The sequence below is a fragment of the Lonchura striata genome, chromosome 2, assembly GCF_046129695.1.
Source record: "Lonchura striata isolate bLonStr1 chromosome 2, bLonStr1.mat, whole genome shotgun sequence".
NCBI classification, from domain to species: domain Eukaryota; kingdom Metazoa; phylum Chordata; class Aves; order Passeriformes; family Estrildidae; genus Lonchura; species Lonchura striata.
In genome coordinates this window covers 92,459,416-92,475,221 of record NC_134604.1, presented here as the reverse complement: position 1 = coordinate 92,475,221, position 15,806 = coordinate 92,459,416, and the positions used below count along the sequence as shown (strand labels likewise).

The 15,806-nt window shown below is 38.7% G+C and overlaps 1 long non-coding RNA gene across 1 annotated transcript in view; it reads left to right on the top strand.

Annotated features, from left to right (window-relative positions):
- Positions 1 to 723: 723 nt before the first annotated feature.
- The window catches only part of LOC144245949 (uncharacterized), a 373,861-nt gene continuing 358,778 nt past the window's right edge, over positions 724 to 15,806 (top strand). The window contains exon 1 of the long non-coding RNA XR_013339521.1: positions 724 to 1,048. This is a non-coding gene — a long non-coding RNA (uncharacterized LOC144245949). The remainder of the gene's footprint in view (positions 1,049 to 15,806) is intronic.

Here is a 15,806-nt window from a genome sequence, read left to right as displayed (position 1 = left end):
CCCTTAACTATAGTAGCATGAACAGCACTGCTATAATTCCTGGGTGAACTTTGTCCCTGGATGTGTGTTTTTGGAGTGTGCCGGGGTGACATTCAGCCTCTACATTCATTTTTATGATAATTCAGAGTAAATTGTGGTGCAATAAACTCTTCAAGCCTGTCTTTCTTGTGAAAGCCATGAATCAATCAGCTGCAGGCTTTTTTGGGTCTTTTCAATGTATAGTGATCATTTAGATTTGACATGCATTGTGAGACCTTGGCTTAGCTCCTCTCTATGGTCTGTCATTAATTCCAGCCTTTACTGTTCTGAAGTACAGTGAAGGATGACTGAGAAATCATTGCCCCTCTTCAGCTCTGTTATTGCACAAAATAGCAGCGCAATAATTTTTTGTCAATGTTTTACTCTAAAAGCTTTCTACATCAGTTTTGAAAAGGAAGCAATAAAGCCCATTCAATGGTATGAATAAAAATCCTTTGAGGTTTAGGCGCAGGGCTGCTTTTCTTCAGCTGGTAATCAAATTGGAGCTAAAATGAAATTGAGTTTTCTTATGAAAATAGCCTTTGTTGCTGGGAAGGCTGGTAATTCATAAACAATAACCTGCTCTTTTGTGTGGATAATAATATATTCATGTTCTTTCAATAGGGTAAAAGCCAGACCTAGTGCATTATGGTACAGTAAAAATAGCAGAAGGAGCTTGCTGGAATAGTCTTGAAGAAGAGATGTAGCATTCGGTGACTTAAGCTTTCAGCTCCCATCTGAAATTGTACTTTGCTTTTATTTGCGAGCAGGGTTTTAGTTGTTGATTTGTTGCCGCTATACAATATTTGGTTAATTGTGGAAGATCTCAAGCTGTGCTCATCACTGCTCCTGCGAAAGCTGCTGCCAGCTGCTAGAAACAGAGCCTGCTGCTACAGGATGTACACTATTCACAGGAGCAGCCTCTCAGCGCTGATTATCACTGAAGAGTTGCCTGCTCTCCATCACTGTGCGCCCTGCACGCAGCCGGACCGCAGAGCGCGGGGAGGCAGCCTGCCTGCCCTTCCTCAGGGTAAGGAAAGGCGTGCGCCGGGACAACTTGCCTGGGAATTTTCCAAGCGCTGCTGGGGAAACGGGCTCCCAGCCCCTGGGAGGATGGCGTGGGCTCAGCCACTTTGGAGCCGAGCGGGGGCTGGAGGAGGACGTGAGGGGCAAAAAGTGAGGGTTTCCAAGTGCTCTGTGAGGGGCTCTTGGAAATGTTGCTTCGGGGTTCGGTGTTTTTTTCTACTTGGCCGGGTGAGACTTTGGAGGTTTGATTCGGCACTGGTTCTTGTTGAATTGGGAACCTCGTTCTGTGTTTTGTGACTCGATGCTAAAGGTCTTGGTATGGCTAGAGGTTGCTCCCCAGATAGGCTGTGTGAGGAAAGGCAAGAGACTGGCAGAAAACTCTGGGAGCATGTCCTGTCTGTAGTGACTATTTTTCTTTGCCTCAGCCTGGGGGGAGTGGAGGATAAACTTCAATCTGAGTACTTGAAATTACCTCCTTCCCGCTCCTCTCCATCAGTTTATGCTTTTAAATTGTTGATAGCTTTGATAGTGTTGAGCTCTGAGTGGTGACAAATTTGCATGCAGACACAGACATGTAAAAATGCTGGTTTGGAATCTGTTTATGTGTAAGATGCAGTCTTGATCAGCCTCACCAACGCTGAGCTGAGAGATTGCTTAAAGATTGAGCTGAATTTTGACTAGTCTTCCTGCCTGGATTACAGAATTAATACTAAAGCCACTCGTCAGAGTGCCCAAGGAGATGCATGGTGAGACACGACAGCTGGTCAAAACTGTGCCATTACTTGTGGATTTTGGTGGCAGGGAGGACTGAGCGTGTCTTGGCGACAAGTCGGAAGCAGCTTTGCAAAAGGCTTTCTTACAGTGGAAGGGATTGTAACCCACACTCTGCAAGCCAGGCTCTTTTTAACTGAAATAAGGAACAGATTAATACCAGGTGTATTGTTCTCCTTACAACTTACCCAAAGGTTTAGAAAAGTTTAACATACCCACCCCCCCCACCAGACCAGAATGTATCCAAGGCAGATAAAAGGAAATGAGAATGTAATGTGTGAAGTCTTACAATGAAGATTATTTTCAAAGTAAAATTGACATGAGATCTGTACTGTATGCAAGGCTGTCTTGAAGTAGTTGCAGAGGTTTTTATTCATTTTTAACAGTGAAATTACATGCTTAACAAAAGGAACTTTTAAAGGCACAGTGGTAACTGACAGTCAAAGCAATATATGTCATTATCCAATTAGTACACACAAATGTGTTTTTATTATTCACTTAACATACCTCTGTGTTTGGCTCCCAGAAATACAGTGTTTTATTTCTCAAAGTGTTTTAAGACTGGTATATGTTTTACTGCTGCAGTTGGAATAATATTTGTGCACATTAAAAGTATTTATATTGTTGTTGCTCATTCAGTTAACTCTGTCTAGAGAAAAACCTTTAAAATCAAAAATCGTGGGTAAATGCTGGTTAGACAAAATGCAGGATGCACTCAATTCCAGTTTTCTTCACAATGGGAAAATTTGCTTTATATTGTATTTAAAGTTGAATTGAGAGAAATAATATTGTTTGTGTTTAAAAGAATGATAATATAACTAAATTTTGAAGTGCATTTGAATGGAATGTATGTTAGCATATAAAAGAGCATCTGTTGGTACTTAATATGAGAACAGAGAGTCTATTCAGAACCAACCTTTTTGTTTTGGTGAAAACTATCTAGCAATGTGGTCTCACATTTGTTTCATTGGGAAACTGACATGTGGTAGTGATATTAGCTTTCTAATTACAAGTTATGGTACATTGCATTATCAGTTTTCATTAGGAGGAAACATTTCAGTTGTAGTTGGACAGTGCTGTTGTCCTAGCACCAAATACATACAATAGGTATAACAAGTTTGCCAAGGAATCCACTCTGTCTACAGCTTTAGAAAGAATTGTTCTTCTCTTGCCATATTTGAATAAGATTTAGTGAATGTGTTTGAAGTATGCTTCTTAATGTTTCTGATGTTGGATTCACCTTTGTCATGGAAATGCAGTTTTTTTCTGGGTTTCACACAGAAAGGATGCTTCATTTAGGTATGAGGTGCTCTGATGAAGCTCTGGTATGTGCACAGACATCCATGAAAACAAACAACACCTTTAAATTTAGTTAGCATTTGACATTTCCCACACTGATTGCACCAGAGTGGGACAGCTGTACACTAAACAAAGTATGAGCTTCCCATGAGAGAACTGCTAATGCATCTCATGCCCAAGCATTACTCTGTTATTTAGCAGTGTGGTGAATTAGGAATAATTACCTAACAGTGAAACACTGTAAGACTTCCAAACTAATTTCATGATGCCTATTTTAGACTATAATATAAATAAATATGATGTTTATCAAGGTTAACTTTATGTATGGCTGTAACTCACAAAAGCAGATATTTTCAGTTGCAATTAGCATTTCTGAGTTTTTAAAGGAACACATTTGCAGTCTAGGCAGCGATAAGTTACAGGCTACTTATAACACACAAAGTTGTCCCCTGTGACATAGTTGGTTGGATGATGCTCTGTAAATTTGTCTTGAAATTTTAAGTCTCTGCTGATTCTGGAACCTCAGTAAATTCTTTACTGAGTATGGTTTTCCCTAGAGATACAAGGCAAATGATAGTAATTATTTTGCAATAAAAAGCAAATTCCAATCACTGCAGACAATAGTGTAATTGACGGCCATCAAACCCTGTAGTAAAATAAAAATGAATATATTCAGATTTGGCATATCTTACCTAATGAATGCAACCTAACACTGGGGAAAAAAAAGTTCTGACCTTTTACACAAGAAGGTAAATGAAGTGAATTAAGTATAAACATATTTTTTGCATATTTACTGTCTCTGTACTAAATGTATTTAAATTTTCCAGCCTTGTTTTCAAGTAGTTTGTGGTCACCTTGGCTGGATTTGCATGCAGTTGTTTTTTAAAAAAGATTCTTCAATAAAGGCATATCTGGATCATTTATTCATATTAGAAATCTGATGCTAGACTAACTCTGGCACCAGGCTTATTTGGTAGGCTTTAAAATATGTAAAAATAATGCATAAGATGAAAAATATGTTAAAGGCTTTTCATCAATAATGATGATAATGAAGGTCACAAAGTGTGACCTATATTTTGTGGATGAAGGTCTCTAGAGTGCTGTTTCATAGACTTTTGTGCTTTTGCTCTTCTGATCATTATGTTTGCTTAAACTTTGCAGATTTTAGTAAAATGCTGTACTTCCTTATGTACATTGCACAGATAAAAGTTGAGAGCAGCCTGAAGTTTTGATACTTTCACATCTGTCTACTTCAGTCCTTGAAAACTGAGAGCTTGTTTATGGGTGTCTTTTTATTTTCAAGTTAGGTGTAAGGTTAGCAGACTTCAATGTTTATTGTGTTCTCAGCTTTCAATGCACTCTGCCTTATCTGTGTACTTGAATCCACGTGGTGCATATCAATGAAAAGCTTTGAGTATTTTTATTAAGACATCCAGCAAGAGGTCTGTAAACAAGGCTTTGCCTTCTAGTGCTCAGACTTTGCATTGTCACCTGTTGTAAACACACTCAACTTCCTCGTTATGAAATGTGGTCAGAAAAAAAGGAGCAGATCTCTAATGTGTGTGGTGCCTTCTTAATGTAGCTATTTGAATACCAGTGTTCTGCTTTGAAATAGGAATTTTCTGCTTTATGAGGAGGGCTAGTTCCTCAACTTTTCTTATGTGATGGCCTGAGGGTAATGTATTTTACAGTGTAATTAATCTCATTTTATCCAAACTGTTCTTAAAGATGGTTGGAGCAGCATCTTTCTGCTTTAAGGCTTTGAAACACAGTACAAATATGTCAATAAATGTAAAATTTTTGCTGGTAATTGGGCTATCTAATGGGCTTCAGCAGTTGAAAGAAAGGAGGTATTCCACTTTAATAGCTTTTAGTGGTTAAAACGGGTTGGAAATAAGCAGAGGAAAATCAACTAAGCAGTGAGCTGAAGCAAAATTCCTCCAATTTGCTGTTACAAATGGGAAGCCAGGATCCGAACTCTGCCGTGTCTAGTACTTTGCTGTTACTCTGGTGATTTCAGAGAGTAGGTAAAAAATGGAGGCTGGCATGGCAGCTGGGTTACAGTTCAAAGGCCTGGGCATCCTCCAGGTTAAATTATGAACTTAGAGGAGGAGGAAATGCTGGCTGGGCACAAGTTTCTGGGATCGCAGGCTACCCCACAATAATTGTGATATAAATGTACAAAAAGCACCCGCTGTAACTGTAGGGAGTTTTAAGTCACTCTGCACAGCTGTGAAGAATCAGATGTTTAAGGAAGTAAATTCTTGATGAAATGATCTCTCAGAATATTTCTAGCACCATCTCTGATGCCACCAGCCAAAGAGAATACATGCAGCAAAAGCAGACCAACACATATTGGGTATAATGAGTACATACACAGAGGAGGAAATATAGATTGGCAGTGCTTAGGAATCTGGAGAAGACTACCACAAAGCATGAAAGTATTTTCTTTTTTTTCTTAATTTATGATGTGATGACCTTTGTGATGACCCTATTTTTTTCTTTATCCATACGTGGATATCTTTTTTTCCCCCACTGGTTTTCTCACCTCTCTAAAAACAATTAAATCTTCTCTTAATTTTAACTTATCGTTGCTCAAAGCACTGGTCCTAATTTCCCCAGAGCATTCCATCATTTAAATATCTGTAACTAATTTGAAATCAGATGTGAAAGTGATGGGAGACACTGGGAAATCAGGTGTGCACTCGACTAAAATGCTAGTTTTGCAAAAGTTTTTCAGGTCTCTTTTGTCAAATGGAAAAGCACTGAAGTTGAATAGCCTTTCTCTTTTGCTCCTTAAGCCATCCATGTTTGTTATTGTTAAGGTCACCTACAAAAAATTATGTTCCCACTGCCACACTGAAGCCAAAGACACACCAGGCATTATTTCAGAATAACAGGAGAAAGAAGTAATTGGTGTGTCCACTACACATACCATAGAAAAAGGGAAAATTTCAGGATCCTGATTGTTGTAACTGTTATGGTACTCATTTTCATGGTCTAGGCTTGTAGCACATCTGAAGCATTAAACAGCCATCCTCAGACAGTTTATACAGCCTTTTCCCAAACACTGCTTACACTGAAGAAAGAGCACAGTTTATACTTCAACCAATCAGCAAAGATACAAAACTTAGAGAGTGTTACAAAAATGTCATTACAGTCTCCCTAGGAAATGGAACATCCAGCTGCGAAGCATTTATAAAGTACATCAAATACTTCATATCTCATAGCAGCTAGCAAAATGTGTCTTGATTTATCTGTTTGAGAGCTCATCTCCAGTGTCTCTTTGGAGCTGGTCTTAATCTTTCATCAAGGTCTTTCATGAAGTTTTTAACCATATTGGAATTGTGAAAATGGTGCATTTAAACCATATTGGAAATATGGCATTACATTGCTTTAACTGACATTTTTTTACAAAATCAATGGAAACATGTCCATAAATGTTAAAGGATAAAATGACATTGGACTCTTTAGTTGTTTTATTAGGCTGAGCTACAAATATGTAAGATGAATAATGGACTACTGATTAACACTTGACTTCATAAGCTGACACAACTGTACTGAAATAATTAAAATAATTTGTCAGTTCATAAGAAGATTTACTGTAATGAGTTTTTTAAAGTGAATTGAATTGTTTCAGTAGGTCTCCAAACCAGAATAGCATTTTAAATGAGACTACTCCCTGTTAATTTAATAAAGCATTTCAGCACTTAAAATCAGGTAATATTCTGGTTAGTCTAACAGAATAAGAATGTGGGAGTTGAGTTACTCAAGTCTGAGATGTCCAGCATCCTTGTCAGTCTTGTGGCTGGAGTATAAGAGTACAGTGTTTAATGGATATAGAGAAGGATCCAGTTGATACAGATCTCTGATCTAGTGGGAACTTTACCATTTCAGGTTCAGTTCTGGGTGACCAATTTTTGTCTTCTATTGATAGTGAAATCACATTTTGCTGAAGATGCCTCTTCAATGTCTCAACACTAATTTAATCCAGAACAGACCATAATTTTTTTATGGTAGATAGACATTCAATTTTGGATGTGTCCAAATTTTTATCCTCCTGAAAAATCATTTGGGACTCAACATTTTGACATCAACCAACTTCAGAATAACACCAGTACATCGCCTTACAGAAATTCTGTCCACTTAGGTATTTGTACCTCACATTGTGTGAGCAGGGGAAAGAGGGCATTGATCCTCTTTCAGTACTCCTCTCAACATTGCACAAAAGCTTAGAAAAATGAATATTTAGTAATTTATAAAGATAAGAACAAAGTTTTTCATGCAATAAAGGAGCTCATTTTTTGGAACCCTGAATTTCTATTGTCCCTAGAGATCAAGTTTTTTGTGTGTAAATGCTGCTTTGGATGACAGCACAGCAAAAGGATAAAGTCCTGTTCAAGGAAGCAAAGAGTCTTTAAGCTGCAAGAGTCCACGTTTTCAAAAGAATGGCCTGTCTGAAAGTAGGGGTGTAGCTGTGTGCAGAGGACCTGAATCAAAGGACACATGTGGTGATGGCAGCTGCTGAAAGTCCCATCCAAAAGCCACTGTAGAGCCTGGCAAAGCTGTACACTCTGTGAACTTATGTAAACTTCCTGTCACGTTTTTAGGAACATGTAATTTCATGGGCATTACACACATTCTGTGGATGTATTGTATGTTTTTAAAGGCTGTGTCTGATGTGCTCAAACAAAGCACTCTTTGTTATGTAATTCATCATATGAACATGACATGGTGGGTAGTGCAGGCTTGAGCAGGAAGTCAGTACATCACTGAAAGGGATGAAAGTCATCCAGCACTGAAAGGGAGAAGGAATTTTCATAATACCACTGAATAGAACATGAGAGATTATTTGAGCTTTCTAACATAGGAAGGGGATGTGTCAACTCTGTGATTGAATACTTGTATTCATTTTCCAGGTAGCTGGGAGAGGATGGCTGTTGCTGTGCAAAACTGACACAGTATAAAATCCTCTGAAGACAGCATTAGACTTGTTTGGAAAGGTGGACCCAACTGTATCTTTTGTGTTATAAAATGTGTGAATTTAAAGCCTATGAGTTCTTTTTCTTCTTCAACTTAAAAAAGTCCCAAGTGACTATTTTCCTAGCAATGTTGACAAATAGAAATGCTTTGAGACTAGCTGTTCCTAAGGGATAGCCCATGGCACAATCATAGGTGGCAATAACTTACAGCTGCTTCATTCCAGACTGGATATGACACAGGAACCTAAAGATAGATATTTGTTCAGTTACTAAGCTCTAGCAACAGTGACATGCTGTAGTGATTCTGTATCTGACCACTGCATTTCTTTTCTGAATGTCCAGGGGACATAATGATTCCCATGATTTTCATTCTGCAAGAGAGTGAAGTATCTACTAGCTTTGTACAATAATGCTTCTCTCAGTAGATGGTGGGCTAAGGTCTTATGCTCCATTGAAGCTGATTGTCAAAAGCAGCAATGAAGGCTTGCCAATTCTTTTTGGTAGCTTGGCATGTGGGTGCTGATCTTGTGCAGCAGTGGCATTGCATCATCTGGGTACAGGACACTGGCAGGCTGCACAGGAATTAGCCCACTGATACAGACATAGCCTTGCAGAACACTACAGTGGGTTCCCCTGCTCACTCTGGGCTTTCCTTGTTTTAGTTTGTGCTGGATCCTTAAATGAAGAGAAGTAAATGTTGTCAGGGAAGAGGGAAAAGCAATGAGTGTCTCTGTTTTCTGCCTGACTTCCACTGTGAGGAAAGGGAAAGCCAGCAAGCATACAGGACTTGGTTGAAAAGGAAACAGTCACCTCTCTTAATCAGGACAGTCTTCTCCTTCCTTGCTCTCCCTTCTGTTGCCAGCTTTGTTACCTGCTGGCAAGGAAGTGTTGGGATCCTTTAAGATCCACAGAGATTATCTTTCTTTTGATCTCCTACTGTCTCTGCTTTTAGCAAAGGAAGAGACAAATATGTGCATTGTTTTAATTTCCTTTAAATCCTGCTAGGTCTTTCTAGGCCCTTAAGCTTTTGACAATCTAGTGCCAGTCTGAATTCATCTCTAACCTCCTTGGAAGATGCTGTGATTTGGGGCTCTGCAGTCACATTGGTAGAGCATCTCGAGCTTCTTTGATATGTTTGTGGGCATGTGTTTCTGGAGTGCCTTCAGCTGTTCATTGATAGCAAGAGGAGAGCTTTTCCATGCTACTGACTCACAGTGTGATGTAGGATGGAGCTCTGCACAAGCTGGCTCCTGACTTGTGCAGAGCTGTCAGTGTGGGAGGTGCCAGGTGCAGGATGTTCCGCTTGCTGACCCAATAGAAAGGCCCTTGTTTCTTTGCACATACAGCTGAAGTGTGCCTGCTTTGGGCTCATGTTAACACACTACTGGGGCTGAAGTTCAATTTAGTACTTTAAGTAAGCTCTAAGCGTGTTTCAGCAGAGGCATCTGCTAGATCTGCTGTCACACAGAAGTGAGTTCAGAAGAGGAACATGATCTTTAAATAATTTTTCAGTGAACAAAGCAGCAGAATGGGCTATCTATAGAAAGTTTGCAATGAGATGTCATATTATTATCACCGGAAATTGACCAAGTGAGGAAAATCTCTAAGTCACTAGCCTTCAAAACTTTCTTTACCCAGGTTTTTCAAAAAACATGTGTCTGAGCATCAGAAACATCTTTGGATTTCTGTCAAGCTGCCCAGCAGGCACATCACATGGCCCATAAAAAAACAGGAAAGTTATCTTTTCCCCACATGCTTATTTTAGCTTTTTGGTGTTTTTATTCCCTAAAGACTGTGATTAATTAAATACAGATGGGGATGAACCCACATCACTGGAGAAGTTTCATGTTATGCCAGCAACTTCATTTTGCTTCATTGAGGAATAAAACCTTCTCATCTCTCTTAATTGATTAATGTGCATTTGTCAATAAAAAATGTTTTTTTACCAATTACCTTTTATAGTTCCGTAATCAAAAATACTTGACACAAACAGCTGAAGGACACAAACATATGCATATCCTTGCTTGCTCTTGACTGAGACTGGATGTTGTGCTGACCCTCTACTCAGGAGAAAAGCAGATTTGGGCAAAGGACTCGCATCATCTTCATTCCCAGCATAGCTTAACAATGTTTATTGTTTTCCTCTGTACATTGAAGCTAAGCAGTATTGCCATGCTTTCACATAGGTCCGAGAGGGCTTTGCAAGAATTTCTCAATGAAATATGCATAATGAAACCCAACAGCAGTTAGAAACAAATACCTGTGACTTGTGACTGAAGGTGTGTTACAGGTGACAATAGGGATATTCCTGAAACAGTCTGATTTTCATCAAGTCAGTGTAAGATTCAACAACATAAGCCACATGATCCAACAATGTATTTAATAATATCATCATGATCCAACAATATTTAATAATATCATTATTATTATTATCTAATTAATGAAAGCCAATCTATTAATTGGTAATTGCAATACATTAGTTGCAAAGATACTGCTTTGGAAATATGGGTATCCCATAATATGTTGTAATTCTTGCAGAAAGATAAAATCCACACTATCTGAAAGACGACACTAAAAAAATTTGAGAAATATGAGAAACTCTCTTAGCTTATTTTGGTCTACCTGTATAAACTCATCCATTTGATTACAGCAAGACCTGTAATTTCAAAATAAAAAACTGACATGGAATTTCATGTCTTATTGCCTGAGTGCTTCAGCAGATATTTTCATGAATGCAATAGGAGCACATCCTGGAAAAGGATATTGGGCAGTAATATCTCAACAATTTTGATTCTTGAAAACTGGGACTAAAATTGAATAATGTAAATTGCCATAAATATTTCAGTGAAAGATGGTAGATGTTAGCTGAAATATTTTAAATTAATGTGGTAAAAAAAATCATAATTATATTCAAGGCTTCTCATTTTATGAATTATGACTATGTTTTTATGTTCTTCATTTTATGTTTAACAGATCAAGTTTGGAAATTGATGAATAGCAACTTGTGCATCCAGTACAGAACTTTTGTGCAACACTGTGGAATAGTTTTAATAGCATTTACATAAGGATTTGGTAAAACCAGTACCACGGTGCTGCTGAGGCCATCCAGTCTGATGCATGTGAGAAGACAGAGCTCTGCAGGTCCCTCTGCTGTCTCTAACTGCTTGTAGCAAGGCAGGGACTGTATATGTCTGTGGTCAGACAACTGATTTTAGGGCTCATGCAGTGTCATATAAGATGGTTTCAGTAAGAAAAGAAGCTTGAAACCCCTGTGTAGTGATGAAGAATGAGGTTGGATGGAATGTATTTTGATGTAAAGGTGTTCCCCTGGTGTTAATCTCCATTACCTTCTGCTCCTTTTAGCTTTTCACAGCTTTTTACTGTGTCAGAAGAATGCTTCACTTGCTCATGGGTTGAAGTAAGGGTTTATGGTATTGTCTGCCCTATTCCTTCATGAAGTGTAAAAAGTCCTCTCCACTCTGAAGTTTTTCAAGCTTAACTTTTTAGAGGCATCCATGAGCTCACTTTTTATTTTCTGCTTTTTTTTTCTCTGCTTCTTTGTTAGACTTGTCAAAAAGAGAGTGATTGACTAGAATTCTGTTTTGGAGGTTATTGATTGCACAGGAGTGAAATGTATAGAAAGATGGGAAAAAATAAAATGCAAGTAGTTTTATTCTGTTTCTGAGGCATCAAATATAAACCTAAAGATGGAGGGTTATGCTGAGATGCCATCCTTGTTTCCAGAAATGCAAGAGCTTGGATGCTATGTTACTTAGTACTCTAAATCCTATATGCTTTGAAGGCCTGACATGAGTCCTTCTCTGTGCACTTCTGTAACTTTTGAGTTGAATGTTTGCTGTTGAGGACTCTCTGAAAGCCAATTTGGTTATCAGGTCACTGTTCAGGGTCCTCAGACAGATGGCAGGTGGGTGGTACAATGGAGATCCAGGATATGAGAGGGCCAGGAGAATAACCTACTGTAGCTACTTAAAAATTTTGTACATGAGAGAGTGTTTGACTGATCTGTATTAGCATGAGGCCAACAGACCTATTTTTCAGATAAGCTAGGAGAGACCAATAAACTAGGAATAAAGTTCATCCCCATGGAGAACCAGTAGAAGGGCAACTTGATATTGTAACACTTAAACATTTATGGCTCATTTATGTCCCATGCCCAGCTTCACAATGGAAAAAGTTACATTTGCAAGGATTGTTTAGCTCTGAAGAGCTTAGCAGGATGTTGTCTCCTTTCAATTTCTGGTGTTTATGTTTTTCTGAGAGGAGTTTGTTTAGCAATGCAGTACTAAGGCTGGTCTGAGATAATAAAATTCTGAATTCTGAAATCTTTCTGTCACAGCTTAAATGCTGTGACTTATATCTGAGGAAGTGGCTGATATAGTGCTGTGCTCAGCCTCTCCTCATATAACAGATGATTCAAGGTCTTCATCATCTCCGTGGCCTTTTTCTGTACTCAGCTGAGTAAGTCTAGGTCATTCTTGCACCAAGGAGCCCAGCACTGGAGCCAGCACATCACATGTACCCCACCAGTGTGAGCTGGGGGAAGGATCCCCTTCTGTTACCTACAGACAACATGCAGTCCCTAATGCAGTGCAGGATCTGAATATTGTCTTATTTCTAGAAAAACACAGTGAACCCAAACCACTGGTCCACTACCTCCCAGTGGCTGAATTATATTCAGAAATTAATGCTTTAAAAGCTCTTGTGCTCTATTGCTGCTCCAGGTGCATAGGCCATGCAAGCCTGTGTACAGATGCTCATTAGTGTTAGGTGGGAGTATTGTAATGAAGCAAATGTAGTGAGTTTGTACTGGAAAGTGTGCTAAAAGTAGAAATCTGGTTATCTTTCTCTGTTTATACATAGTAAGGCATGAATGCAGGCCATGTCAATGTGTAGCACTTGCATCTTCTGTGTTATCTCAGGCTCCTCTGTGTGATAGAGAAACCAGTAATTTTAATCCTGTGCTGATTTTATATTAGTGAAACTTCCAGGAAATTGATGGAATTGCATACATACATATCACAGTACAGCAGAATGTTCAGCTGGCCCCTAAAACCCCACTGAAAGCACCTTCCAAGACCTCAGGCTGTCAGCATTGTGGGACTAAGGAGCTACAGTCAGTCTACCCTAATTTCTTAAATTAAGTCTAAGCACTTGTAATTAAATGTAAGGCTATCTTGAACAGAGGTGCCTCACCTCAAACCCAGTTTTGGATTCACCAGAACATACATAGTGGTCTAGCTGCAATAATGAGGGCAGATGTCTGGAAGAAAATGACCTCCAAGTAGATATTCCCTAAGATTATCCTTCTGGGAAACTGTAAAACCCGTCCAATATTTATATGGGAAACAGGTCTTGAATCTACTGACAGTGTTTTGCCACTTCTGGTGCAAAACTGGAATATGCAGTCACATAATTTACAGTCATACAGTGAAAAGCAATATTTTGAAAACAAGTCATCATTAGAATGTATTTGAATCAGGTCAGCCTTTCTTCTCAAATATTACATGCTTTTATATCTTGTTAAAGACCTGCAGTTTTTTGAAAAGCTTTGTGTTTTATCAAAATAAAATGTACACAGCAGCCATGTACACAAAACAATGTTCTAAAAACACTGAGGAATAATCTGCTGATACTCCTCAGTTTGTATAAAATATTGACCTGTGAGGTGGTGGGACAGTAACAAAGCAAGACATGAATAGCTGTTGGTTTCCTGGGAGTGTCCAATGGAGGATGTCCCCTTGGGAAAGAACAGAAGGGATGAGCATGTGATTGGGACTCAACAAATTGTGGTTGACTTTTCACAGGCCCTTAGGAAAGCTAATTTGAGATATGGCTAGTTGGATGCATATTGTGGATGTTGCTGTAGTCATGAGCAGGCAAGAAGACAGATCTTACCTCAGTAAACAAGTGAATGGTATGTAAGGGAAAGACAGGAAGAAACAGGAAAATTAGGCTGGAGTGCAGGAGAGCATAGGATAATGAATTTCACAGAAAAGCAAATATTTTGGCTCATACTTTGCCTTGTTGATGTCAGGTTGATGGTTTTTAAGAAAATGTCAGATGTACTGAGAGACTAAAAGCCAATAAGCAGATTTAGGACAGTTTGGAAAAGTGGGGAATATTTTGGAAAAAAGCAAGAAAACAATGTGTACTGTGGCATTGCTGTCAGGGGTAAGCAAGGATCAGAGACATGCTAGGGTAGTCCATGGGGTGCTGGTCTTATTGTGAGAGCCTGTTACAGAGGTGATCCATCACTCCTGCAAGGGAGATGGAAGAGTGTATCACAGCAGTGATGATGAATTTGAAGGCTGGTCCTTGTAGTAGGGATGTGAATAACTTTAAAAAGCTTGAGGTGATATCAAGTGCAGAAAGAAGAAAATTCTTGGAACAGGACAAAAACTTGTGCAAAGCAGGAGGTAGAGACTTGAAGGTGCAGATAGTCACCAAATGTAAATCTGTAGAGACACAGTGAAGGCAAGCTTGGTCCAAATGTAAAATGATACTCTATCTTCATAGACAGGCAACTCCTCAAACACAACCCAAAGAGGAGGGTAGCAATGATGGGCACAAAGTGGTGGAAGGACTGCAGCAGAGTTCAGGTGGGTTCACCAAAGACTAGTGGGCTGCAAGGGGAATTCACTTGTACTCTTGTAGTAATAATAAGAGAGGTACTTAGCATTGCTTAAAATCAGGAGGCAGTATCTTAGTAAAAGGGAATTTATGTTTAAAAAAAACTTACTAAAGCATTGGCATTCCATGGTATTTGGGTTGCATCAGCTCATCAGAAATATGGATTAGGAACCTCACAGCAACACCGTGCTATAGTTGAGCATGTCTCCCGTTATATTTGAAAAAAAAAATGGCAGAAAGGAGCTTAGCACCTCAGCTGAGTACTTGGAAAATGTATGAATGGTGAAATAGGCTCATTGACTGCAACTGCAGTGCTTTTTTTCAAAGTTACACAGAGACATAAGTGCCTTGCTGAACTGAGAGCCTGAGGGTAGGGATTAGAACTTGTGTTTTCTTGGCTCTCTGCCTGAGCAAAATTGGTTATGCCACACCGATCCTGAAACAAAACTTCTGTTTGTATTATTTGCAGAGTGCTGTGGGGAAATGAAAGCTGGTAAGGCATAATTTTATTTGTGTGCTTTGAAATTTTATATTATCATGTATTTTTTGTTGCACTGTAATGAAGCTCTGATTTCCATATTAAAATTAATAAAATGAAAATAACATGAATGCAATATTCCTGATGAATGCACATTGACTAGAGGAAGTTTTCATATTATTCCACAAGCATATTTATGACAGCCTATTTCTCTGTGTCTTGAGACGGCTGCAGATTCAGAGGAACTTCAGTCATTCACATTTTGTTTACTCAGTTACAACAGAATTTACATGTGATCCACATTTGAATACCACTTTTAAACTAAGAAGTAAGAGAAAAAGTTAAATCGCAATAATGTATAAGCATTTTTTTGGCTGTTGCTTGATAATAATAAGCGAGTTTAAAAAAAGAATAGCACTTACTGGAAAGAAATAATCTGCTAAAGTAGAGCGTATATTTAATAATGAACAGTCCTTTGCTTTATCACAGATATTGGGCAGAGAACAAAAGTGTCACAGCTTTAATTTGGGTTCACTAAGTACATCAAATTCATTCAGCTATGACTTTATTATTTGGGCCTT